The 27,527-nt window shown below is 31.7% G+C and overlaps 1 protein-coding gene across 1 annotated transcript in view; it reads right to left on the bottom strand.

Annotated features, from left to right (window-relative positions):
* Positions 1-27,527, bottom strand: part of DIP-epsilon (Dpr-interacting protein epsilon) — a 353,851-nt gene that overhangs the window by 145,122 nt on the left and 181,202 nt on the right. The window lies entirely within an intron of this gene.

The following is a 27,527-nucleotide window of genomic DNA, read 5'->3' as shown; positions in this document are numbered from 1 at the left end:
CTATTGAAGCTAAAATTCTTGTATAAAAAGAACCACGATTGAAGCTAAAATTCTTGTATAAAAAGAACCACGATTGAAGCCAAAATTCTTGCATCAAAAGAACCACGATTGAAGCTAAAATTCTTGTATAAAAAGAACCACGATTGAAGCTAAAATTCTTGTATAAAAAGAACCACGATTGAAGCTAAAATTCCTGTATAAAAAGAACCACGATTGAAGCTAAAATTCTTGTATAAAAAGAACCAGGATTGAAGCTAAAATTCTTGTATAAAAAGAACCACGGTTGAAGCTAAAATTCTTGTATAAAGAGAACCACGATTGAAGCTAAAATTCTTGTATAAAAACAACCACGTTTGAAGCTAAAATTCTTGTATAAAAAGAACAATGATTGAAGCTAAAATTCTTGTATGAAAAGAACCGCAATTGACTCTAAAATTCCTGTATAAAAAGAACCACGATTGAAGCTAAAATTCTTGTATAAAAAGAACCACGATTGTAGCTAAAATTCTTGTATAAAAAGAACAACGATTGAAGCTAAAATTCTTGTATAAAAAGAACCACGATTGAAGCTAAAATTCTTGTATAAAAAGAACAACGATTGAAGCTAAAATTCTTGTATAAAAAGAACCACGATTGAAGCTAAAATTCTTGTATAAAAAGAACCACGATTGAAGCTAAAATTTTTGTATAAAAATAACCACGATTGAAGCTAAAATTCTTGTATAAAAAGAACCACGATTAAAGCTAAAATTTTTGTATAAAAAGAACCACGATTGAAGCTAAAATTCTTGTATAAAAAGAACCACGATTGAAGCTAAAATTCTTGTATGAAAAGAACCACGATTGAAGCTAAAATTCTTGTACTAAAAAGAACCACGATTGAAGCTAAAATTCTTGTATAAAAAGAACCACGATTGAAGCTGAAATTCTTGTATAAAAAGAACCACGATTGAAGCTAAAATTCTTGTATAGAAAGAACGACGATTGAAGCTAAAATTCTTGTATAAAAAGAACCACGATTGAAGCTAAAATTCTTGTATAAAAAGAACCACGATTGAAGCTAAAATTCTTGTATAAAAAGAACCACGATTGAAGCTAAAATTCTTGTATAAAAAGAACCACGATTGAAGCTAAAATTCTTGTATAAAAAGAATCACGATTGAAGCTAAAATTCTTGCATAAAAAGAATCACGATTGAAGCTAAAATTCTTGTATAAAAAGAACCACGGTTGAAGCTAAAATTCTTGTATAAAGAGAACCACGATTGAAGCTAAAATTCTTGTATAAAAACAACCACGTTTGAAGCTAAAATTCTTGTATAAAAAGAACCACGATTGAAGCTAAAATTCTTGTATGAAAAGAACCACAATTGACGCTAAAATTCCTGTATAAAAAGAACCACGATTGAAGCTAAAATTCTTGTATAAAAAGAACCACGATTGTAGCTAAAATTCTTGTACAAAAAGAACAAATTCTTGTATAAAAAGAACAACGATTGAAGCTAAAATTCTTGTATAAAAAGAACCACGATTGAAGTTAAAATTCTTGTATAAAAATAACCACGATTGAAGTTAAAATTCTTGTATAAAAATAACCACGATTGAAGCAAAATTCTTATATAAAAAGAACCACAATTGAAGCTAAAATTCTTGTATAAAAAGAACCACGATTGAAGCTAAAATTCTTGTATAAAAAGAGCCACGATTGAAGTTAAAATTCTTGTATAAAAATAACCACGATTGAAGTTAAAATTCTTGTATAAAAATAACCACGATTGAAGCAAAATTCTTGTATAAAAAGAACCACGATTGAAGCTAAAATTCTTGTATAAAAAGAACCGCGATTGAAGCTAAAATTCTTGTATAAAAAGAACCACGATTGATGGTAAAATTCTTGTATAAAAAGAACCACGATTGAAGCTAAAGTTCTTGTATAAAAAGAACCACGAATGAAGATACAATTCTTGTATAAAAAGAACCACGATTGAAGCTAAAATTCTTGTATAAAAAGAACCACGATTGAAGCTAAAAGTCTTGTATAAAAAGAACCACGATTGAAGCCAAAAATCTTTTATAAACTGAACCACGATTGAAGCTAAAATTCTTGTATAAAAAGAACCACAATTGAAGCTAAAATTCTTGTATAAAAAGAACCACAATTGAAGCTAAAATTCTTGTATAAAAAGAACCACGATTGAAGATAAAATTCTTGTATAAAAAGAACCACGATAAGCTTTAGGTGCCAATTTATATAAAATGAGTTTTATTTTCTGAAAGCAAAAAATAAAACTCCTTTTCCTTTTGGAAAATATTTGAAACTTCAAATAAATTCTGCAAACTCTAAAAGTAATATGATTTTTCTGAAATCTTCAGCATTTGTTTTTCAGAGAACGCGACAATTTTGCATCTAAATAAGGGCCACCCTATTTTACTTTTATACAAGTATGTTTTTATAAGGATTTAATAGCTAAATTAAATGAAACTATTTATGATTTAATAATAAAGTGTAACAATGCATAATTCTAGGTAAATGATGACAGATTTAATAAATTTGACTAATTAATAAACATGAAAATAAAATACAAAATAAAATTTTATAAAAATTATTTATTTAAATCATAAATATATTTCTTAACTACTTACTATTCCATTGAAGTTATATACATATTATAAATAAAAATGTCGATACTAATCGAATGTTTTAATTCTATTTTAAACTCAATTTGTCTCTTTCTTACTCTCTTGTCTAACATTGTACCTCTCTTACTCCTAAAAGTAAACAAACTACAATAATTAAATATGTAAAGCATACCTTAAGGATGTTTTGCTAACAATGGTTTATAATATTCTTTTTTAAGTCATTTACTTTATTACAAACATTGTTTCTTCTCTTGTCTTCTTATTCTATGTTTTTTTATTTTTGCTTTCCTCTCTACTACTCCTCCTTTTAACAGCTCTTAATTACCACTATTAGTATTAAGTTTTAAGACTTTTTTCTTGTGATTATTAAACATTTCTTAATACTAAACAATAAGTAATTAGTAAGCAGACAAGATTGTCAATATGATAACTGTTTGCCAGCAAAATGTTTTTTCTGTAAAGTTGCTTTTGTTATTATAGTTTCAACACCATGTTGGAATTTGTTTCCATTTTTTATCTCTTATTTCTTATAAAGTATTTCATCGCTTAAAGAATACAATAAGTATACGGCACTAAAGATAATACCATCAGAGAGAAACTAAAAATCATCAACACTGCCAAAGTTTTTAAAGAAAACTAATAAATGTTTTATAATACCAAAAAATAATGACAAAAAAGGCTGCATCTCTCTCACACACACGGTTTACTAAAAACTTAGGAATATATCAGAAGATAGGAATAAAATAAAGGTTTGCTAGGTTTCTAATTAGTCTTACAATTTTAGAAATACTTTAAATTTCCAAGGTTTAGTTAGATATTTTCATACTAACAACCTTAATCCTTCAATTGACTTTGTATTAATAACAATGTATACTTAGGCGTATGATTAATATTAATTTATTAAATTTGAAATTAAACTAATTTTTTTAGAAATAAACTATTCCTATTTCTTTTTAAATGAACTTTCTTTTGCGGTGCTGGGTTAATTGTATCCCCTGCAATTAGTATGCCACCCGGAAAGCGAGTGTCAATTGATATAGCCTCCCTAGTTCTTTCAGTGACATAATGCAGTCCATAACAATTTCCGAACTTACTTCATACAATAAAAAGCCTCTGAGTGAAGACTGAATATCTGACATAACAATAATCTTTATGGTACATATGAAGATTTCTCCAAGACTAATTAATATATTGCCATGTAAATTGTCTTTCTTCAATTCATACCACCAAGTCTATTGCACTGATCTTTGTACTTTGTAGGGACTTCAAAGGTTCTATGTTTGAAATTTTATTTTTTTCGGCTTCGATTTAGAATAAGATAACCGTGTCCGAAAATGTTCACACGCACAGCCCTGTTATTTCAATATGTTGCCAACATACTAACAAAACAAAATGCTCTACTTTTCCATGAACTGAACAAGAAAAAACCTCAAAAGTTTTGTATTTAGTCTGTCTGTTTATTGTTTGTTTTCGTGCGATTGAAGTCAGCTTGACAAACACAGACAAAAAGCATAAAATCAAACAAATATACACACTAGAAAGAACATAGACAGATGCATACAGTATTGGTCAAAAAATATTGGAAAAATGTGTGTTATAACTGATTTTTCAAATCCAAAGACATGAAAGATTTTAGAAACATTTAAATGCACTCTACAATAAAAACGCATCCTCAGTATTATGAACAACAAACATTAAACCAGTTATGTAAATACCAACATTTTTAAGAGATTTATGCCCATTAAAGTGATTGTCAGAAGTTGTCCTGCGAGTTATGATAATTTTTGGATTGATCCGCAAAATATTTTAAATTTGTTTTTCTTTTATATAAAACTTGTTTGTGGAGAAATTTGTGAGAAAATAAATCAAACATATATGACAAAATCATCCTACTTCGGGAGGACATTTGTATGGGGTCTAGGTGAAATAATAAACTGAATTCAAACAGTTTCAATATGCTTCAATAATGTTTAAATTTTTGCCGAAATATCTTCAAAATTGCGATCTATACGTTGCGCACATGTTTACATGGCCAGCCAGCCAGACGGACGGACGAACATCATTAAATCGACTCAGCAAGTGATTCTGTATACAGATCGGTATACTTTAAGGTTGGTGCATACTACCCTCCCCAGTATGGTTTAAACATCTGATTCAAATGCCCAATAAATCAGTTCAAGTTTGCAAATTAATTTCCATAAAATTGCTGACATTTCATTTGCGAGAGTGTAAAAATGTACAGATTGCTCAGTTTGCCTATGCTCTTGTGAAAACAGCTACTAACATAATTTCGAACAAATTCAGACGTGCTATTGGCATTTCCCTCATTAGGGGAAGGAACTAATCCCACAATTTCTTTTAGATGCTAATAATAGATGAGATGTTGAACCCACTTGCAAAGAGACCAGAAAAGTATGGCCCACTATGAATATGCAGAGAACTACGATAAATCTGCGCAGAAACCATCTAAGAAACCTCATAGCGTTCATCAATTAAAACTGGCCTTTAAGTGTACATGTTAAAAGAATGAGGTATTACACCGGAAACTACACTTGGACTCAAGTGACCTATGGTTCAGGCGTCTGCAAATTTAATCTAAACTAACCTTATACAAAGAAAAAAATTTCTTCACTTTAAATCTGAAATTATTCAACATATATACAACAAATTACTTTTATAGATTGGGTGTAAGTATAACTGAAAAATAAGGGCTTTCTTCAAATATATGGCTTCTATTTCGAAACATAAGTATGCATAATGTAAATTTATTCAAAGTATTTACCATTGTTAGCTATGACCTTTTCCCATCTTTCTGGCAACATATGGATTCCGCGCCAAAAGAACTGCTTACCTTTTGAGGCCATGAACAAGTCAAGCCAATTTTTCAAATTAAAGTATATCCCAGAGATAGCGTTCTGCATCGATCGAAACAAATAGTAGTCGGACGGGGCACGGTCTAGACTATAAAATGGGTGAGGCAAAACTTACCAACCACTTCATTTTAAATGTTTTTACAACATGTATTGCAACATGTAGCCGAGCACTGTTATGATGGAATATCACGGTTTCATGTCTGGTCACATATTCTGTGCATTTGCGTTCGGTACAGGTTCCGTGTGATGGTCTGGTCAGATTTCAACAGTTCATAATTGATAGGACCCTGTTGCTTCCACTAAATACAGAGAATTACCTAAGCACCCATCTCTTACGCTTCGGGTTATTGTATGGGATCCATTTTTCAACGCGCTTAATGATTCAGAGTAAAACTTATTTTCTTTCATACCGTCAAGCATTATTTCGGACGTGCAAAATCGTCCTTCAAGTTCTCTAGGCTTCAATTCGCATGGTACCCAATTTTCCTACTTTTGGATGAATCCAATGATTTTGGAAGCTCTTGTTGAGTTTTACAATAATCATCATGCAGTACTGCCTCCAATTATTGGTCGTCAAAATGTTTGACTGGCCTGGGTGATCTTTGTCTTCCGTGTCGAAATCAAATTTTCTGAACCGAACAAACCATCTGTCGCACGTTGAAACCGATAGAACAGATTCACCAAAAGCGTTGGTAAGCAATCAATGTGCTTCAGAGGCACTTTTTTCAAATTAAAGAAGTAAATTAAAACTTCCCACATATGACGCTTTGGGGAGGTCCATGTGAAAGCGGACAGTAGTCGGATTTACCATCTACGATTTTAATTAAATTTACCACATACATAATATATCTAATATGTTCCTCATATCAGTGACTTTTTCAATGGAAACTCATTTCGATGTAAAAATGTCGCGATTTGAAAATATACACAAAATTGCCCATAACTTTGAAACTACTCAAAGACCAACATCATTTTTGACTCCGTTTTAAAGGCAAATATATTGTCCGTAAAATGGCGTGAATAAAATTATATACGTATAAAAGGTTAAAGGTAAATTTTCGGAGTATATATTTCAATATAAAAAATATCAGAGATCGCTTTGTTAAAAATTAATAAAGAACACGGTATGAGGACACCTAAGCACTCTACTATATTCGTGCAAAAAATTTCGATGGAGACTCGATTCGTTCAGAAGTTATAAAGAACAACTTTATTAAAAGTACTTTTTTTCATATTAATTCATATAAAAATAAAAATTCAAATTATTTTCAGATACATACACTTATTATTGCAAAATCTATTCCACTCTATAGGCGCACAAATGTCACGTAGGATGATATGGAAATGCCCATATGCATTTGTAAACATTCTATCAAAAATTTTTCATTTGCCACCCCTCAAAGTATATATGTACATATGTATATTATGTTATAGATAGCGTAGTCCGCAAATATTATACATACATGATTCATATGTCAATAAATCCGGTTCGGTTTCTATTTAAAAGCAATAAAATCGTCCCACAAATGGCTGAGATATAAGGATGAAAACAGGACAACCTCGATTTTTGGCATATTTTTTATCTATATCTGAATTACTAAGTCATTAACCCATATCGTCCCAAGGATTTTTTTTGTCGATTAACTTTATAAAAGTTGGTGGTTTTTTGATAACTTGGGATTAGAAAACACGAATATGAAGTCCAAATTTTTTTCAGATTTTTTGTTTTTGAGAAAAATGGTGATCGATTAATCGAACATTGGGCACTATTTAGCATTTTTGTTATACAGTTCCCATATAATGTAAATAAGGAAAAACCACGTTTTTTTATAAACTCAAATCAAATCATATTATTTATTAAAAGAAAAATAGAACAAGACATTTATGAAATGCTTCAAAACAATGTTTATGAAGCGCAATATTGCACTTTATGCATAACAAAGTGCTTAGTTTATGACATCTCTATTTCTTATTTTGCTCTATTTAAACTATAAGATGCTTTCTTTTTGTTATAGGAAGACTATATTTGTAAGTCTCTCTGGCTCTGTTGAATCAATATATTGCTGTTTCATCTATAAAGAATCCGCAAGTTCTACTCGAAATTCTTTTTGAGATTTAATACTTTTGTTTTCGTAACGACGACGGAAACAGTCCAGTTTTCAAGCTTTTACCAACGCAGATTTTAGAGTAGAGATAAATAAAGGCCAATACCACTTCTTTGCTCGAAGTGCAACACTATAATTTTGTACAGCATTGTCATGCAAATCCACTCTTCCAATTCCTTTGTTTTAGTTTTTCAATAGTAGGGGTTAGTTATAATTTACAAAGCGAAGGTGTTCTATTATACCATCACTATTTTTTTTTTCCTTTTTTCTATTTCTTTACAGTGGGATAGAGCAGATTAAAATTAGTGGCCACTGTAACATCTTTATTGTCCTGCCAGCGGCAAATTTAAATTTTATTGTTGCTGTCAAACTGGAAATCATTATCCAAACTCTTTCCAAACTTTTTACGGTTTTAAGCACAGCTACCCAGATTATCTCTCAGTCAGTAGGCACATGAGGTAGTAGGAAGTAAAAAAGTTGTCAAAATACACGGTATGCCTGTCTGCAAATTCTATATTATCTAACAAGCGCAGAACTATATTGGTTCCTAAGCCAACTGCTTTGATGTAGCTGTCTGCCGATCCAGCATAGGGTCTGCAGTGTCTATTTGCCGATCAGAGGCACCATAGTGTATAGATGAAGTGAATTGGTTTACCACGTAAAAACATTTTGCATTAATGTCGCCCAAAATATGGTACCATTTGCTCATCAACAAACAATTCATTCTCCCAAATTCCCAAATTCCGAATTGCATAAACTTTTTGTTGATTATACATGAAATAAATATAAAAAATTGAATTGAACAATATCTTTGCCATTTTGTCGTTCTTGTCTAAATTGAAGTTGTTGCTGAAGTGAATAAATTTTTTAATGTCCAAGAACTTATTTCTTGGCATACATAACTTCACAGCAGCAACGCTTAATGCTGGGTGATTTGACCAATAATCGGGAGCAGCAGGCACAGTGTGATATGCAGACAATACCAAATGCCTAGGAATCGTTGTAACATAGCTTTGTCTAAAACAAAATTAGAATTCGGCTGCTGAGCGTAGCGATTTGTTTCCTCGATTATCATATATAAATCCTTATAATCAAAAAATAGACCAAATAATAACATAATAACTTTATTTCTGTTAATTCAAACTCGTGAATTAGTTACAATATGGCAGTACGCAACATCTTCTGAACAAAAACAAAAGTGCTATATAGTGCCCAGTGTTCGACAAATCGAACACTCCATTTTGAAGTCAAATTACAAAAATACCAAAGGAAAACAAAAATATTTTTTTGCTGTTGTTGATAGTTGAATCGTTTTTCAATTGAACTACATTAACACTTTTTCTATTTTTTTGAATTTTATACATAGTTTTCAGTTTTTAAAATTATGCCAAAATTGAAGTTTTTTCTTCACCCCTATTATAAAAGTGGGGATTGGAGCGGGCATGAAATTTTACTTTTATATTTGTAGCCAACCCCTTATACTATATAATTATAAAAAAAAATAGTTCTTAGTCTTACCAAAAATGAGAAAAAAATTTACAAAAAAGCTTTAAATTTACTGTTCGAAAAGTCGAACATTGGGACGATATGGGTTAATATGGACAATATGGATATCTAATGATAGATATATCAAAGTACTTTTCATCGACGTATATAAGGCCATAGTAAGTTGGAAATGCAATGGGTCAAAAATATTTTTTAAACCGAATTTTTTTTTCACCAAAAAAAAATTTTTTCTTATACATTTTTTTTTCACAAATAAATTAAAAAAAAAATTTAAAAAATAAGAAAGTTCAAAAAAATATTTTATTTACCTAAAAATATTTAAAATTTGTATTTTAAAGTATAATTTGGTGAAAGGTATATAGGACAGCCGAATATAGCTATCTAACTAGTTTACTATGGTCCCTTTTGCTCTATTCCTGTACTTACAAGATATTCCCCATTTGGAAGATGTAGCTTTTTAGATATTTAAAAATAAGAGGTACATTAGGGTGGGCCTAATTAAACGAAAGTTGGATTTTGGTCATTCTCACCCCCCAGTTTGGTAAACATTAGTAAAAAAATCATCTTGAAAAAATTTTAGGTAAATCGGGTTAAAGGGGGAAGAAAGAATTTTTTTCAGTTTTTGTAAAAATTTTTCCATTAAAAAATTACTTTTGCAATTTAATTTAAAAGAATATGAATGTCTACGTAATTGTCGTTCTAATGAGACATAAAAAGAGGAAATTGGTCAAAAAATGTTAAAGTTATTAAAAATTCGCCATTAATGTGTCACAGGCAACTAGAACAAGAAATGTAGGAACAAAATTAACATATTTTGATAAATATTAAATATTTTTACTTAAAATATATCCATATTTACTTGTATATGAGTTTTTGTCTTCGTAGGATACCGTTAACCTATTCGCAGGTATGACCAAAAAAATAAAAAAAAATTTAACGGCAGTTTCAAAACTCCATTTTCAAATTTTTAAAAATTTTGTTAAACAAATTGCAGGATTTTTTGATCATCTCATTCAGATTTATTGTGAATATAATAGGAAATAAAAATATGAACAAATTATCAAAAATATTATAGTTTTTCCTTACCTGCGATTTAAATTTTGAAATTTTCGATAAAAACCAATTATTTGGCAATTTTTTGGCGAATGATCTCTATTTAGTTACTGTTATGAAAGTTTCATCAAAATCGGCCCAAAAGAAATAACATTTCTATATCTTTAAATTAGAAATTCCAAATTTTGAAAAATTTTACCTTTGACATTTGACCTTCACTATTTAAGGTTTAACCTTTTCCGATTTTAGTAAAACTTTCGAAGTGTATTTAGAATTATCTGGACTATAATATTATGAATAGGTTTTACTTAAAATTCATAACAGTAAGGCAATAGAGCTCATTCTCCAAATAATTGGTTTTTCTCCAAAAATTCGAAATTTAAATCGCAGGTACGGAAAAACTGTAAAAGATATTTTCATATTTTTATTCCCTATTATATTCACAATAAATCCCAGTGAGATGATCAAAAAATTCTGAAATTTGTTTAACAAATTTTTTAAAAATTTGAAAATGGAGTTTTGAAAATATTTTTTTTTTTGCATATTTTATTACATTTTTTTTGATTAAAATCATTTCAAATCTGACAAAAAATATTCGCAGAAATAAATTGAGAGAAAAACAAGTAAGAGAGCTATATTCGGTTGTGCCGAAAATTATATACCCTTCACCAAATTATACTTTAAAATAATTTTTTTTAAATATTTTTACGTAAACAAAATTTAATTTTTTTTAAATTGTTTTTCAAATTATTTTTTTTAAAAAAAGTTTTTTCCAAATTTTTTTAAAAAATTCTTTTTTTAATTTTTTTTTTTTTAGTTTTAAATTTTTTTTTTTTGGGAAAAAAATGTATGACAAAAAAATTTTTTGATGACAAAAAAAATTCGGGTAAAAAATATTTTTCCCGATTTTGACCCATTGTAGGTCCATCTTACTATAGCCTTATCTACATCGTTGCAATGGACTTTGAAATATCTATCATTAGATATCCATATTGTCTATATTAATGACTTAGTAATCCAGATATAGATCAAAAATAGTTCAAAAATCGAGGTTGACCCGGTTTTTTGCTCATATCTCCGTTATTTATGGACCGATTTTGCTGATTTTAAATAGCAAACTTCTCGAAAGCATGTCTGAATTATTGAAGATTTGGATCCCGAAGATATCTGGGGTCTTCAGAAAATTGATTTCAACAGACAGACGGACAGACAGACAGATAGGGTCGGAATTGAAAAATGTAGAAATGACAAACGGAATGACAAACGGAATGACAAACATACATATACCCTTCTCACGAAGGTGAAGGGTATAAAAAAGAAAACACTTCAATGATTTTTTAAAGTTCGAAATATATTAAACAATCCAAATATTTCTTTCAGTGATCATGAACAAAAAATTTAAAAAAATAGCAATAGACCCGCTTAGCATGTGTATTCGTTGCTGCCTCAGTGACTCAGTGTTGTTAGTCAGAGCGAAAGCACAATGAAATGGGCACCATTGGTATAGATTCACTTTTTGTCCAATGTGTTTTGACCGATACTGTCGATACAACTCTAATACTGTGTAATAAATAAAACGTTGTGTGTAACAAAAACTATTTATACTTTTTCTATTAATTTTCTTTGATAACTTTGGTAGTTTGACATTTTGTGCTCTGGTAATAGGCAAAATAAAAAGAGCAAATATTTGAAGAGGAAAAACTAATGAAAGGAGGCCTTGAATAAGGCCTTTTTAGGCACACACAACAGCAGCTGATCTAAGCTTTCAATTTAGGAACTATTAAGACTTAATAGCACATTTCATTCCAAAGGTTTCCTGATACTTCTTTATACAAATCCTGTAATAGGCTTTTGTCTTTTGGATCCTGGAAGTGCAATGAAGCATTTAAGTTCTTAAAGGTTCTTATATTTCCTATATTTTACACTATCTGTTACAGCGGGTGTGATAGTGTTAAGCATAGTAGTGTCATGTCTTGCATACCAACACCATTCGAAGAATAAGAAACTAAAATTTATTTGCCATTGGTCAAGTGTTTGTGTCTTCTTTTTGTTAAACAGTATGACTTTTCCCAACATATTTTTGCTGCTGCTTCACCAGTTTGCATTCATATTCATTATTCTCTTCCTTTTTTTCCTCGTCTATGACATCTAAAGATATTGTCAACTGTCATTACATGTATTTTGGTTTGAAATGTATGTGGCTGGGTTGGTTGGCTGGTTGTGTTCCCTCTCCTCTTTGTAAAATAAATATTTCTAGAGCTTTTTTCCTCCAATTCTTTTTTTGTCATGGCGTTAGTTTGACTTATTACATACAAAACTTTTGCTTGATTTTTTTCACAAGTTTTTTCTCTGTTTCTTTTCCTTTTTTTTGTACAAAAAGACAATATTTCATTGATATTCCGCAGATGTCGACAAATGATTTAAGCTGTTCTAAGCTTTAGGCTTATGGATTGTGATTCTTTTCAGTTTTTTTTTATAACTATCTGTGTGTGTTTGTGTTGTTTTTCATGGTGGACCATGGTGGTAAAAGTTTGATTTCTGTTTTCTATTTTTTTTTTTTTGGTGTGTTTTTCTTAGTTTTACTGGAAAAGTTTTGACATACAATTTAATTAAGAAAATCACTTGTTCACAACATAAAAAATTTTGTAATAAAACTAAGCGGGTGTGGCATAAGATTAAGAGATGTCAAGGATTTTTTTTTTCATTATTGTGATAAGTTTTAATATTAGTCTAATTTGTATGGGAGTTTAGGAAGAGAAAAAAGAACGTATTGGTTTAATGTGACTGACTGGCTGTTGTAGTTTACAAACTAAATATTGTTAACACAAGTTGGGGAAGTATTACTAAGTATTATGAGTGAGATAAGACAAATTAAATGTGTTTAATTTGTGATATTTATAAACGATCCAAGGAAATTTAAAAGATCTGTAACAAATAGATATTTGTGTGTACTAAAAACTATTGGGTGTAGGACTTAAAAATAGACGAACACAGTAACTTAATTTTTAATAACTTATATGTCATTTTGAAGTGTATATACATGCGTATATTCAAGAAGTTTTGCTTTACTTCCTTAACTTGAAAAAAAGTACCGCTAAAACTCACCGATTGAATAAAAAAATTTAAGGTGAGATGGTTTCTTGGGTTCAGAAATAGTGATTTTGACATGGATGTCAAAGATCGGCCAGCCCAAAAAGTTTGGAGACCAAGAATTTGTGGCATTACTCCATGAAGATTATTATAAAACTCAACAAGAGTCTTAGTCTTAGTCTTAGTCTTAGTCTTAGTCTTAGTCTTAGTCTTAGTCTTAGTCTTAGTCTTAGTCTTAGTCTTAGTCTTAGTCTTAGTCTTAGTCTTAGTCTTAGTCTTAGTCTTAGTCTTAGTCTTAGTCTTAGTCTTAGTCTTAGTCTTAGTCTTAGTCTTAGTCTTAGTCTTAGTCTTAGTCTTAGTCTTAGTCTTAGTCTTAGTCTTAGTCTTAGTCTTAGTCTTAGTCTTAGTCTTAGTCTTAGTCTTAGTCTTAGTCTTAGTCTTAGTCTTAGTCTTAGTCTTAGTCTTAGTCTTAGTCTTAGTCTTAGTCTTAGTCTTAGTCTTAGTCTTAGTCTTAGTCTTAGTCTTAGTCTTAGTCTTAGTCTTAGTCTTAGTCTTAGTCTTAGTCTTAGTCTTAGTCTTAGTCTTAGTCTTAGTCTTAGTCTTAGTCTTAGTCTTAGTCTTAGTCTTAGTCTTAGTCTTAGTCTTAGTCTTAGTCTTAGTCTTAGTCTTAGTCTTAGTCTTAGTCTTAGTCTTAGTCTTAGTCTTAGTCTTAGTCTTAGTCTTAGTCTTAGTCTTAGTCTTAGTCTTAGTCTTAGTCTTAGTCTTAGTCTTAGTCTTAGTCTTAGTCTTAGTCTTAGTCTTAGTCTTAGTCTTAGTCTTAGTCTTAGTCTTAGTCTTAGTCTTAGTCTTAGTCTTAGTCTTAGTCTTAGTCTTAGTCTTAGTCTTAGTCTTAGTCTTAGTCTTAGTCTTAGTCTTAGTCTTAGTCTTAGTCTTAGTCTTAGTCTTAGTCTTAGTCTTAGTCTTAGTCTTAGTCTTAGTCTTAGTCTTAGTCTTAGTCTTAGTCTTAGTCTTAGTCTTAGTCTTAGTCTTAGTCTTAGTCTTAGTCTTAGTCTTAGTCTTAGTCTTAGTCTTAGTCTTAGTCTTAGTCTTAGTCTTAGTCTTAGTCTTAGTCTTAGTCTTAGTCTTAGTCTTAGTCTTAGTCTTAGTCTTAGTCTTAGTCTTAGTCTTAGTCTTAGTCTTAGTCTTAGTCTTAGTCTTAGTCTTAGTCTTAGTCTTAGTCTTAGTCTTAGTCTTAGTCTTAGTCTTAGTCTTAGTCTTAGTCTTAGTCTTAGTCTTAGTCTTAGTCTTAGTCTTAGTCTTAGTCTTAGTCTTAGTCTTAGTCTTAGTCTTAGTCTTAGTCTTAGTCTTAGTCTTAGTCTTAGTCTTAGTCTTAGTCTTAGTCTTAGTCTTAGTCTTAGTCTTAGTCTTAGTCTTAGTCTTAGTCTTAGTCTTAGTCTTAGTCTTAGTCTTAGTCTTAGTCTTAGTCTTAGTCTTAGTCTTAGTCTTAGTCTTAGTCTTAGTCTTAGTCTTAGTCTTAGTCTTAGTCTTAGTCTTAGTCTTAGTCTTAGTCTTAGTCTTAGTCTTAGTCTTAGTCTTAGTCTTAGTCTTAGTCTTAGTCTTAGTCTTAGTCTTAGTCTTAGTCTTAGTCTTAGTCTTAGTCTTAGTCTTAGTCTTAGTCTTAGTCTTAGTCTTAGTCTTAGTCTTAGTCTTAGTCTTAGTCTTAGTCTTAGTCTTAGTCTTAGTCTTAGTCTTAGTCTTAGTCTTAGTCTTAGTCTTAGTCTTAGTCTTAGTCTTAGTCTTAGTCTTAGTCTTAGTCTTAGTCTTAGTCTTAGTCTTAGTCTTAGTCTTAGTCTTAGTCTTAGTCTTAGTCTTAGTCTTAGTCTTAGTCTTAGTCTTAGTCTTAGTCTTAGTCTTAGTCTTAGTCTTAGTCTTAGTCTTAGTCTTAGTCTTAGTCTTAGTCTTAGTCTTAGTCTTAGTCTTAGTCTTAGTCTTAGTCTTAGTCTTAGTCTTAGTCTTAGTCTTAGTCTTAGTCTTAGTCTTAGTCTTAGTCTTAGTCTTAGTCTTAGTCTTAGTCTTAGTCTTAGTCTTAGTCTTAGTCTTAGTCTTAGTCTTAGTCTTAGTCTTAGTCTTAGTCTTAGTCTTAGTCTTAGTCTTAGTCTTAGTCTTAGTCTTAGTCTTAGTCTTAGTCTTAGTCTTAGTCTTAGTCTTAGTCTTAGTCTTAGTCTTAGTCTTAGTCTTAGTCTTAGTCTTAGTCTTAGTCTTAGTCTTAGTCTTAGTCTTAGTCTTAGTCTTAGTCTTAGTCTTAGTCTTAGTCTTAGTCTTAGTCTTAGTCTTAGTCTTAGTCTTAGTCTTAGCCATAGTCTAGCGTCCCTAGGTTCCTGTTGCTGCATGCAGTTCCCTGACTTTGTAAAATGTCCATGATTTGATATGTCTGATGGAATGTCTAGAGTAAAGCCCTGATGGTCACAGTTAAGGTCAGTGCTGTCAAAGCCTGAGACAGCTCGGGAGCCAATACAAAACCGAAAAGTGACAATTGTTCAAGGGTAATCTGAGTGTAATGGATAAAGGCAATTGAAAACTTCCAAACGGTATGACGACCATATTTTTTTGAGCCACATAGCAAGGCGATGATTTTCCACCCAAACGATTGTCGCTCACAATTTAGTAGCTTTATTTTTTAGTGGCTTTCTTCGTTAAACAGAAATTTCCGAAATCGATGTTTTAATAACAGCAAATGATTTTTGTAATTATTTCTTCTATTCAATCTGGTATTTCCTGGTAAAAGTGTTGTATTGAGCAATAATCAAAATTATTGGGTAAGTTTCCTATATTCATTTTAATTTTCTTTAGTTTATTTTTTAAATGATTTATAAGTTTGGAAGAGAAATGCAAATGATTGAATTAAAAATACTTATTTATAGTGATTTTAATATTTCTGAGCATAATAGGGAGAGCTTTTCTGTATTCTGTTTCGTCATGTTGGAAAAAATATTGATAATAATAAAAATTTACCGCCAAATCAAATTTATTTCTGAAATCCTTAACACAGTCGAGCGGTGAAAATGCATAACAGCGTTGTCTGGCATATTACACTCATCTGCTAGTAGGTGCCTGCCAGACATTTAGCGAGTTATCGTCATGGATATCTGTTGATTTACTATGACATTGTTTAAGCCAAAAGAATGAATTTCACCCAATAGAGAGCATAAATCAAAGTGTTTATCAATTTGTAGCCATTTGTCCAGTCCGACTACTATTTGTTTTCATCGATGTAGAACGCTTTCTATGGGATACGCTTCACCTTAGAACTGAGTATCCGAAATTGTCTCGATTCGTTCTTGGCCTCAAAAGATGAGCAGTTCTTTTGGTTCGGAATCCATATGTTGCCAGAATGATAGGAAAAGATCACATTCTTATAGTCATTACAACAATAAATAACTTTAAAAAAATCGTTACAATGCTTGGATTTCGTTAAAAACATCAAATTCGTTCAAATTGGTCTCATATTTTGATGCGTAAGTATTTTCCTACTTAATCTATTTAGCTGATTTTCAATACCAAACTACCTAGGGCAGTGGTTAATACAGTGGTTAGAATTTTATTAATTTCAGTGCTGTAGTTTGAACGTGAGAGTGATTTAAACTAACATATATACGTATAATCCCCATTAACACAAAGTCTGGTTATGTGTAAACTAATACTGATAGTTTTCATACAAAAACCTAAAAATGCTTTACAATGATGAAACTGGATTTAGTAAAAATAAATCAAAATTGTTGGAGGTGGTCCCACATTTTATTTCTTAATTATTTTTCTACTAAAAGGATTTTTATGATTTTTAATCCCAAAACACCTAGTACCAGTAGTAGTTAGCTCAAATATATTTCATTAATTTTAGTTTTATTTCTTGAACGTGAGAGTGATTTAAACACACAGATAGATAGGTTATAACTAAACTGACTTACAATTTCATCGGAATCAAGAATAATAAAGTTAATTGTTTTTCTGTATTTCACGCGAAATTATAGGTTAGATAAGGAATGGATAGGTTAGTTAAGGTTAGGTTCCATGGGCAGCCACTCATCATGCAGCTATCTTAGGGCCATTCAAAAGTGATCCCAGTGTAATACTGTAGAAGTAAAGAGCAGGATCCCTAGAAGTAAACAGCAGGAATACGTTGTTTCCACGGTGTACCAAACAGATTCTCTGATGAAAGAATGGATGCGTCTCATCTTTGATACCTCAAATTTATCAGAGCCAGCCATTGACAGGTGGAACAAGTTCTCCCACACTTCTTTGTTTTGACAGCTTGTACAGTAAGCATTAAACAGTAGACCCATTCTTCTGACATATGTTCCAATTATGCAGAGTCCTGTACTAAAAGAAACAATTAGCCATATTTGCTCAAGACGGAATTCTATAAGTAGATTCTTTTCACTGGCATCGTATACGGACCAGGTCGACCTCGCTATAGCTCAGGTTGATTCATTAGTCCACCTATTCTGTGCATTCTCGTACTGATTCTGCTGTACAACCGTCTTAAATTTTGCAAGGGAAATACCAGAAAATGGTTCAATTGCCTCCTCAGCCATTATTTGGTGAATTCGCCCTGATTTCCACCATGTTCAGGGACTCATATAAGCATTATCCTAGAATATCTTGCTATCTCATTTAGGAATATCCGGTATTCCTAGGTTAATTTAGATGTCGTGAATTTGCTATCACTAAATTAACATAGTATATCTCCACACAAACAAAACAGATTCGTAGTTGCAACCGAATTTGTTGCCAATCAAATGATTCGGTTGCACACATAGACTTTTTCTGTTCTATGAGCAGAAAGTCTGTTAATAAAGAAGAATTTCGGATGAAGCTACCAAACTTTTGTTACCCCTTCTAAAATTGTTTAGTTACAATTGTAAAATTCGGTCACTAATCTAGAATCTTTTGATTGGCAACAAATTCGGTTGCAACTACGAATCTGTTGCCACTACTAATCTGTTGTCTCTGTGCATATGTTCGATAATACCACAGCCAGTTGGATGCAGATTTTATGGCAGTAATTTCCAAGTGAAAAGCAGTGCAGAAGTTTGGTAGCCTGAAGTAGGATTTTGTCCCATTGTTCTTGATTAAGAAACCTCAAAGGACCCTACAACCCCTTTTAGAATTTTCAAAATTTCGTACAAAATATGGTTTTTGATTATTTTGAGCTGAAAACAACCGATAATGAGGTTGTTACTGCATTCCGTCATGATAACAGAGTTCTTGCTGCCTAAATTGGAATATATTGGTGTGAAGGACATGTGGTTTTATAAACTCTATTTCACACTTGCAATACAGATCGTGAAACTACTCAAATTCAGCATGAAACATTTTCTTGTCGTTTAATTTTTGTTGTTGTTAAAAAGCTCTGCTGTCGTTGAAAGTACTTCCAAAAGGGAAATTTTTTGTGCCGATACAGACATCTCTGAGTTGGCAATTTTTTACCGAGTAAGGTTCGGGTCATTCCGGAACGAAGATCCAATTGTAGTGTACTCTCACGTTTCGGAGGTCAAAATTATCTTGAATCGTAGATCTTTTTAAGCTCCAATTTTACTATTTTTTAACATCAATTGCAGTTTTAAATTATTCAAATATTAACTTCAATCTTTGAACCCCAATTCGACCTTTAATTGTAAGTCTTTTTAAACTCCAATTTTACTTTTAATTGTAAATCTTTCTAAACTCCCATTTTATCTTTAACCGCCAGTCTTTCCATTCTTTATCCTTATACAATTAAGCCAAGCAAGGGTTTTTTAATTCCAACTGTAGCTCATCTAAGGTTCGGCAAAGCCAAACTAACTTTCTTAGCCTGCAAACTATTACTATTACCCACCTTATTTCATTTAAAATACTCTTAACTTATTTAATATTTTCCCTAAAAACAATTTCCCTGAAACATTTCATATGTTATTTGTAGCAAAACATTTATAATACAATTAAATTTCCATTTAACTTTAGGATATATTTGAAATTGCACTAAATTTTGTGGGATAGAGAAAGGTAAGTTTTTGTACGAATGAGTGCAGCTTTAGAAACTATTGCAGTTAAGTGAAATAACTAAAAAAATATATGTATGAATGTTGTATAAAAAATAGAAAACAAAATATTCATACTTGAATAAACTGATTTTAAGGTTGAGTAATTTGTCAGAACATTTGTCATGGAAATATGCCAGCGAGATTTGTCAGGGAAATTTAGTAAAATTTTAGTCTGATAAAAACCTTTCCGTTAACGTCAGATTTATCTAAACTCCAAATTTAGCCTCTTATTATACTTGCAATCGTAAATCTTTCTAAACTCCAAATTAACCTTCATTTTTATTTATTTTCCTTTAATTGTAGCTCTTTCTAAAATTTATTTTAATATTCTATCGTAGATTATTATAGACTCCAATCTTATATATTTTAAAGCTCAATATATCTTCAATCGAACTCCAAATTTACTTTCAATTGCAGATCATTCAAAGTTTTACCTTCCATTGTAGATCATTCTACACTCCTTCTATTGCAGATCCTTTAAACTAAAATATTGTATATTTTAGAGCTCAATTTACTCTCAATTGTAGATGGTTTTAAACTCCAAATTTACCTTCAATTGTAGGTCTTCTTAAACTCCAAATTTACTTTCAATCGTTATTCTTTATAAACTCCAAATTTTCCTTTAATTGTAGCTCCAATTCTCTCTTCTATTTACCTTCAATTGTAGGTCTTCTTAAACTCCAAATTTACTTTCAATCGTTATTCTTTATAAACTCCAAATTTTCCTTTAATTGTAGCTCCAATTCTCTCTTCTATTACAGATCTTTATAGCCTCCAATCGTGCATATTTTGAAGCTTAATTTTCTTTCAATCGTAGATGCTTCTAAACTCCGAATTTACCTTTAAGTGTAAGTCTTCTTAGACTCCAAATTTACTTTCAATTGTAGATCTCTCTAAGCTGCCTTAATACATTCAGTTGTAGATCCTTTAAAAATTACATTTGAACTTCAATGGCATATTTTTCTAAACTGCAATTTTAAATTCAATCGTATCTTAACTCAAAATTTACCATCAGTTGTAGATATTTAAAATTTCTAATTTTATCTTCAAATATAGATCTTTTTTAACTTCAATTGTACCTTCAGTTGTCTGTAGTTCTAAACTCAAATTTTACATTTAATTGTAGATCTTCCCAACTCAAATATTAAACACTTTTTTAAAGTAATGCTAGCACTTTGCTTCCAAATCAAATATCAGTGATGATATTGAAAAGCACTGGCTTCCAGAAATATTATAATAGAGCCAGGTGAAATCATTTGGAAAACTTGACAATAAAATACGCTACCAAAGAGAAACAAATATTCCTCAATTTGTTTCATATTTCAAAAACTTTCTCCTTTTTAATTCCTAGAATGCAAATGAAAAATTTCGCTGCCATCTTTGACAAATTTATGTGTTAAGAGAAAAAATATGTTTTTCATATTTTTAGTGTTTACAAACCAAACTAAAATTTTAAAAAATTTGTTCATATTTTTTTAGTTTCAATTTTAGCTGGGAATTAAAAAAGCAACAATGAAAACCCCACACATTGACAATTAATCTTGTGTAGTATTTCGATAGAAATATATTCTATTTTTTTTTTCTCTCTCCATTTTATTTGCTCTTTTTTTTGAGAATTCACTTTTGCGTTATATGTTGTTTTCTAGGCTCACAATATTTCATATTAGGCCATGGGGAAATTTGGTGGAAATTCCATTTTTTTTTTTTTGATTTTTTGGCTGTTGCCTTAAAAACCAACAAACAAAGCAAAAAAAAAAATCGGTTAAAACTATAAAGAATCAGCGGTATTGCATAAATGTGGTACAATGAAGGTGTATCTGGGCGAGTGTGTGTTTATTTTTTATAACGAAAAAACCACATAAAAAATTGTCTGACAGTTTTTGTTAAGCCATAGAGGGTTATGATTGGTAAAACCAAAAATGTCATCTACCTACAAAAACCAACAAACTAATATAAACACACAAACTCACAATTACGAAATATACCACACAGATACACACTCTTAACAGCAATACCCTTGAGAAATATAAAATAAACAGGAAAAATGTAGCAAACCCCCAACATTTTACCCCTATTCTATTACCATACATTGAAACCAACGTTTAAAGGCTAAAATGTATGTCACTTAAACAATCACATGTGAAAACATACGTATTTGTACAACAAACTAAACTGTTGCTTTAAATCGTATTTACGTAAAATGTATTTGCTTTAACATATGTTTGCATATCATATAAAACCATACACAAGTATAAAAGTAAATGCTCTACACACTTTTAAGTGGCCACATTCAAAAGTCAATACGAAGAGATCCAGAACTAGAACAGAACTAGAACAGAACTAGAACAGAACTAGAACAGAACTAGAACAGAACTAGAACAGAACTAGAACAGAACTAGAACAGAACTAGAACAGAACTAGAACAGAACTAGAACAGAACTAGAACAGAACTAGAACAGAACTAGAACAGAACTAGAACAGAACTAGAACAGAACTAGAACAGAACTAGAACAGAACTAGAACAGAACTAGAACAGAACTAGAACAGAACTAGAACAGAACTAGAACAGAACTAGAACAGAACTAGAACAGAACTAGAACAGAACTAGAACAGAACTAGAACAGAACTAGAACAGAACTAGAACAGAACTAGAACAGAACTAGAACAGAACTAGAACAGAACTAGAACAGAACTAGAACAGAACTAGAACAGAACTAGAACAGAACTAGAACAGAACTAGAACAGAACTAGAACAGAACTAGAACAGAACTAGAACAGAACTAGAACAGAACTAGAACAGAACTAGAACAGAACTAGAACAGAACTAGAACAGAACTAGAACAGAACTAGAACAGAACTAGAACAGAACTAGAACAGAACTAGAACAGAACTAGAACAGAACTAGAACAGAACTAGAACAGAACTAGAACAGAACTAGAACAGAACTAGAACAGAACTAGAACAGAACTAGAACAGAACTAGAACAGAACAGAACTAGAACAGAACTAGAACAGAACTAGAACAGAACTAGAACAGAACTAGAACAGAACTAGAACAGAACTAGAACAGAACTAGAACAGAACTAGAACAGAACTAGAACAGAACTAGAACAGAACTAGAACAGAACTAGAACAGAACTAGAACAGAACTAGAACAGAACTAGAACAGAACTAGAACAGAACTAGAACAGAACTAGAACAGAACTAGAACAGAACTAGAACAGAACTAGAACAGAACTAGAACAGAACTAGAACAGAACTAGAACAGAACTAGAACAGAACTAGAACAGAACTAGAACAGAACTAGAACAGAACTAGAACAGAACTAGAACAGAACTAGAACAGAACTAGAACAGAACTAGAACAGAACTAGAACAGAACTAGAACAGAACTAGAACAGAACTAGAACAGAACTAGAACAGAACTAGAACAGAACTAGAACAGAACTAGAACAGAACTAGAACAGAACTAGAACAGAACTAGAACAGAACTAGAACAGAACTAGAACAGAACTAGAACAGAACTAGAACAGAACTAGAACAGAACTAGAACAGAACTAGAACAGAACTAGAACAGAACTAGAACAGAACTAGAACAGAACTAGAACAGAACTAGAACAGAACTAGAACAGAACTAGAACAGAACTAGAACAGAACTAGAACAGAACTAGAACAGAACTAGAACAGAACTAGAACAGAACTAGAACAGAACTAGAACAGAACTAGAACAGAACTAGAACAGAACTAGAACAGAACTAGAACAGAACTAGAACAGAACTAGAACAGAACTAGAACAGAACTAGAACAGAACTAGAACAGAACTAGAACAGAACTAGAACAGAACTAGAACAGAACTAGAACAGAACTAGAACAGAACTAGAACAGAACTAGAACAGAACTAGAACAGAACTAGAACAGAACTAGAACAGAACTAGAACAGAACTAGAACAGAACTAGAACAGAACTAGAACAGAACTAGAACAGAACTAGAACAGAACTAGAACAGAACTAGAACAGAACTAGAACAGAACTAGAACAGAACTAGAACAGAACTAGAACAGAACTAGAACAGAACTAGAACAGAACTAGAACAGAACTAGAACAGAACTAGAACAGAACTAGAACAGAACAGAACTAGAACAGAACTAAAACAGAACTAGAACTCCATTTTTAACAGTAATTCGGAAAAAACAATTGCAAATGAGAATTTTCTTTTAAAATTCGGAAAAGAACAATTGAAATTGAGAATTTTAATTTCAAATTCGGAAGATAACAATTGATAATGAGAATTTTCATTTACAATTCGGAAAAGAAAAATTTAAATTGAGAATATTTAATTTAAATTCATAGAAGCTCAATTGAAAATAAGAGGTTGTTTTAACGCTACAAATGAGTATGTAAATGATATTTTTCAAAAATGGGAGGATATGGGCAACAACCTTTCGGTTAGTAGTTGCTTGTGACAACTTTGCTATGGTAGAGCCCTTATTTAAAAAATTCTAATTTTCAACTGATATTTTCGGAATTTCAAAATAAAATTAAAATTCTGATTTTATGAAAATGAAAATACTCTGAATCTGAAGTTATGAATCTCATTTTCAATTTGGCATTTTCTGAATATCAAATTAAAAATCTCAATTCCAATTGATCTTTTCTGAATTGAATTGAAAAGTTTTGATTTTCAATTGAAAAATGTGTAGATCCGACCTATATACAATTATCTTTACCTTGTCACCCTCGTTACTTTATTCAACAAACATTTGTTTTTCTATAGACACAAGACTTCTCAATGCAACACAAAACATATTTTGTGTCTGTGTTTTTTCAAACATTTCACAGAAAATTCATTTCTCTCTCCATTTTTTTCTTTTGCAGTCGTATGATGTTTTTTTTATATTTTTATAAAAATGTGCCATAAATGAGATTTATATGCGTTTACTATATTTTTTCCTATATTTGCATTCGTTTGAGCAGAACACAGAGCACTTACAATGTTTTTGCTGACTTTTGGTTTGTAGCGTAAGAGTTGATGCGTTTCTAGAGAGTTTAACATTGAATGTATGTGTTTTAGGGCGGCCCTTATTTTGCAGTTTTTTTTTGAAATTTCAAAGCTGCCAAGGTCTGATATTATTCTTTAAACCAAATGCTGAAAATTTTAACAACATAAAATTAAGAGGTTGAACATTTTATTTTTAAATTTGGGTTTTCTGTTTTATAAATTCGAAATAAATTAAAAGAGAATGTATCGATTTTTATAATCGATATCTCATTTTGTTTCTATTACACGTGGCTTTGCGATAAAGTAATAAATCTGAACAATATCTGCCGTTTTCGATTTTTCATGATTTTTATTACAAACAAAAATTTCATATAAAAACAAGTAAGAAAATATGGTCGGTCAAGCCCGACCATATAATACCCTACACCAAATGAGTAAAAATATTTTTCTTTTAAAATATCAATAATTTATATTCGTGAGTGATTTTCGGAAGTGGGCTTTATATGGGAGCTATGACCAATTATGGACCCATCACCATAAAATTAGGCCGTGTGATTTATGTCTATATGAAAGTTATTTATGTTGAATTTTGTGTATATACCAATATTTTTAAGTGATTTAAGCACGTTAAAGTGATTTTCGGAAGCGGCTCTATATGGGAGCTATGACTAATTATGGACCGATCGTAACAAAAATTGGTGACATGAATTTTGTTTATATAAAACTTATTTGGAGCGAAATTTGTGTAGATACATAGATAAATTAAACATTTATGACCAATAAAGTCCAATTTCGAGGGGATATTTGTATGGGGGCTAGGTGAAATAATGTACCGATTTCAGCCAGTTTCAATAGGCTTGGTCCTTGGGCAGAAAAAGTAATATGTACCGAATTCTATCGAAATATCTTCAAAATTGCGACCTGTACTCTGCGCACAAGGTTTACATGGACAGCCAGCCAGCCGGCCAGCCAACCAGACGGACGGACGGACATCGTTTAATCGACTCAGAAAGTGATTCTAAGTCGATCGGTATACTTTAAGGTGGGTGTTAGACTAATATTTTTGGGCGTTACAAACATCTGCACAAACGCATAATACTCTCCCCACTATGGTGGTGTAGGGTATAAAAATGAAATGGTTCATGCAAGGTGCATTTAATAAGGTGCCATCGACAGCACAGCTGATTATAGAAATAGCACGCACAAATGTCAAACTACATTTATAAAAAATATTCTCCCGTATGTCAAACTCTATATATAAACAAGTAAGAAAGTATGGTCGGTCAAGCCCGACCATATAATACCCTACACTAAGTAAAAGAGCAAAAAAAAATGTTCTTTTAAAATTTCAATAATTTATATTTTTGACTGATTTTCGGAAGTGGGGTTATATGGGGGCTATGACCAATTATGGACCGATCACCATGAAATTAGGTCGTGTGATTTATGTCTATATTAAAGGTAACTATGTTGAATTTTGTGTGTTTACCAACATTTTTAAGCGATTTATGCACGTTAAAGTGACTTTCGGAAGCGGGTCTATATGGGAGCTATGACTAATTATGGACCGATCGTAATAAAATTTGGTGACATGAATTTTGTGTATATAAAACTTATTTGGAGCGGAATTTGTGGAGATACATATATAAATTAAACATTTATGACCGATGAAGTCCAATTTCGGGAGGACATTTGTATGGGGGCTAGGTGAAATAGTGGACCGATTTCAGCCAGTTTCAATAGGCTTGGTACCTGAGCCGAAAAAAAATTATGTATCAAATTTGATTGAAATATCTTCAAAATTGCGACCTGTACTCTGCGCAAAAGGTTTACATGGACAGCCAGCCAGCCGACCAGCCGGACGGACGGACATCGCTCAATCGACTCAGAAAGTGATTCTAAGTCGGTATACTTTAAGGTGGGTGTTAGACTAATATTTTTGGGCGTTACAAACATCTGCACAAACGCATAATACCCTCCCCACTATGGTGGTGTAGGGTATAAAAATAAGTGAATTCGCCTGTATTTATTTCAATTCGCCACTGCTGTCACCTTGTTAAATACGCCTTGGGTTCATGTATGTAATGTCATCACGTGAGAACGGATGGAGCGATTTGGCTGATTTTTTTTTATTCGATTCGAAATTTTGAGGAGATGTTTTGTAAAGAAAAAAATTAAAAAATGCCGGGTAAAACTCGGAATTTTTTTGAGTCCAGTCAACTGTAATAAAAAAGCTCCCTAAAGTATGCAGTACAAAATTAGATATTTTATTTGCAAATAAATAAGAATAGGCAGGTGTATGTGGGTTCGAGAAACTTGAAGAACTAACATTAGTAAATGCTACTGGGCGAAGCCGGGCGGGTCAACTATTTTTTTTTTAATTTTAAGTTTTCAATAGGAAAAAAGTTATAGAGGTCAGTTGAGTTCAGTGCAAGGCTCCGGCCTTTCTCCTACTCTATTTCTTATCTTTATAAACGACCTTCTACGTCAAACTTCCAACACTATCTACTCTTTTGCAGATGACAGCAACATTTGCCATTCATATGCATTCAATTATAGACCAAGCCTGTCGGAGATTGGGGCAATGAGGCAAAATATGAATGATACGCTCAACCAAGATCTTGTGACAATCTCTGAATAGGGTTGTGCGAATAGAGTCGATTTTAATGCGCGCAAGACTCAATGTTGTATGTTAACCCACAAACGCACAACAGATCATGTTGCTCCATCTGTTTTTATGGGTGGTGTAAATATTAAGGAATCAGAAGCTCTTGATGTTCTAGGCATGAGTATTCAGTGCGATGTCCGCTGGACAAGTGCCTTGGTTTTCTAAAACGGTGTAAGAAATACTTCACTCCATCTGATCTCCTTACTATTTACACCACTTATATCCGACCTAAAATGGAATACAACTCTCATGTGTGGGCCGGTGCTTCGAAGTCTATTTTGGAGTTACTCGACCGCGTACAGGAGAGGGCGAAGATGCTTATCGGTGACAGTAGGGTATCCAGCTCTATTGACTCACTGGAACATCGTCGCAATGTGGGTTGTGTTTCACTGTTCTACCGATACTACAATGGTATGTGCTCTGCTGAAATTAGGGAACTTGTTCCCGAAACCCGTAGATCTTTACGCAACACACGCTTTTCGGCAAGGGCACATCAATTCGTTGTCGACTGGATAGTAGATCGCACAACACATTACA

The sequence above is a fragment of the Calliphora vicina genome, chromosome 2 (assembly GCF_958450345.1).
Source record: "Calliphora vicina chromosome 2, idCalVici1.1, whole genome shotgun sequence".
In the NCBI taxonomy this organism is placed as follows: Eukaryota; Metazoa; Arthropoda; class Insecta; order Diptera; family Calliphoridae; genus Calliphora; species Calliphora vicina.
Note: the sequence above shows the minus strand (reverse complement) of the source record. Positions and strands in the feature narration are given on the sequence as shown.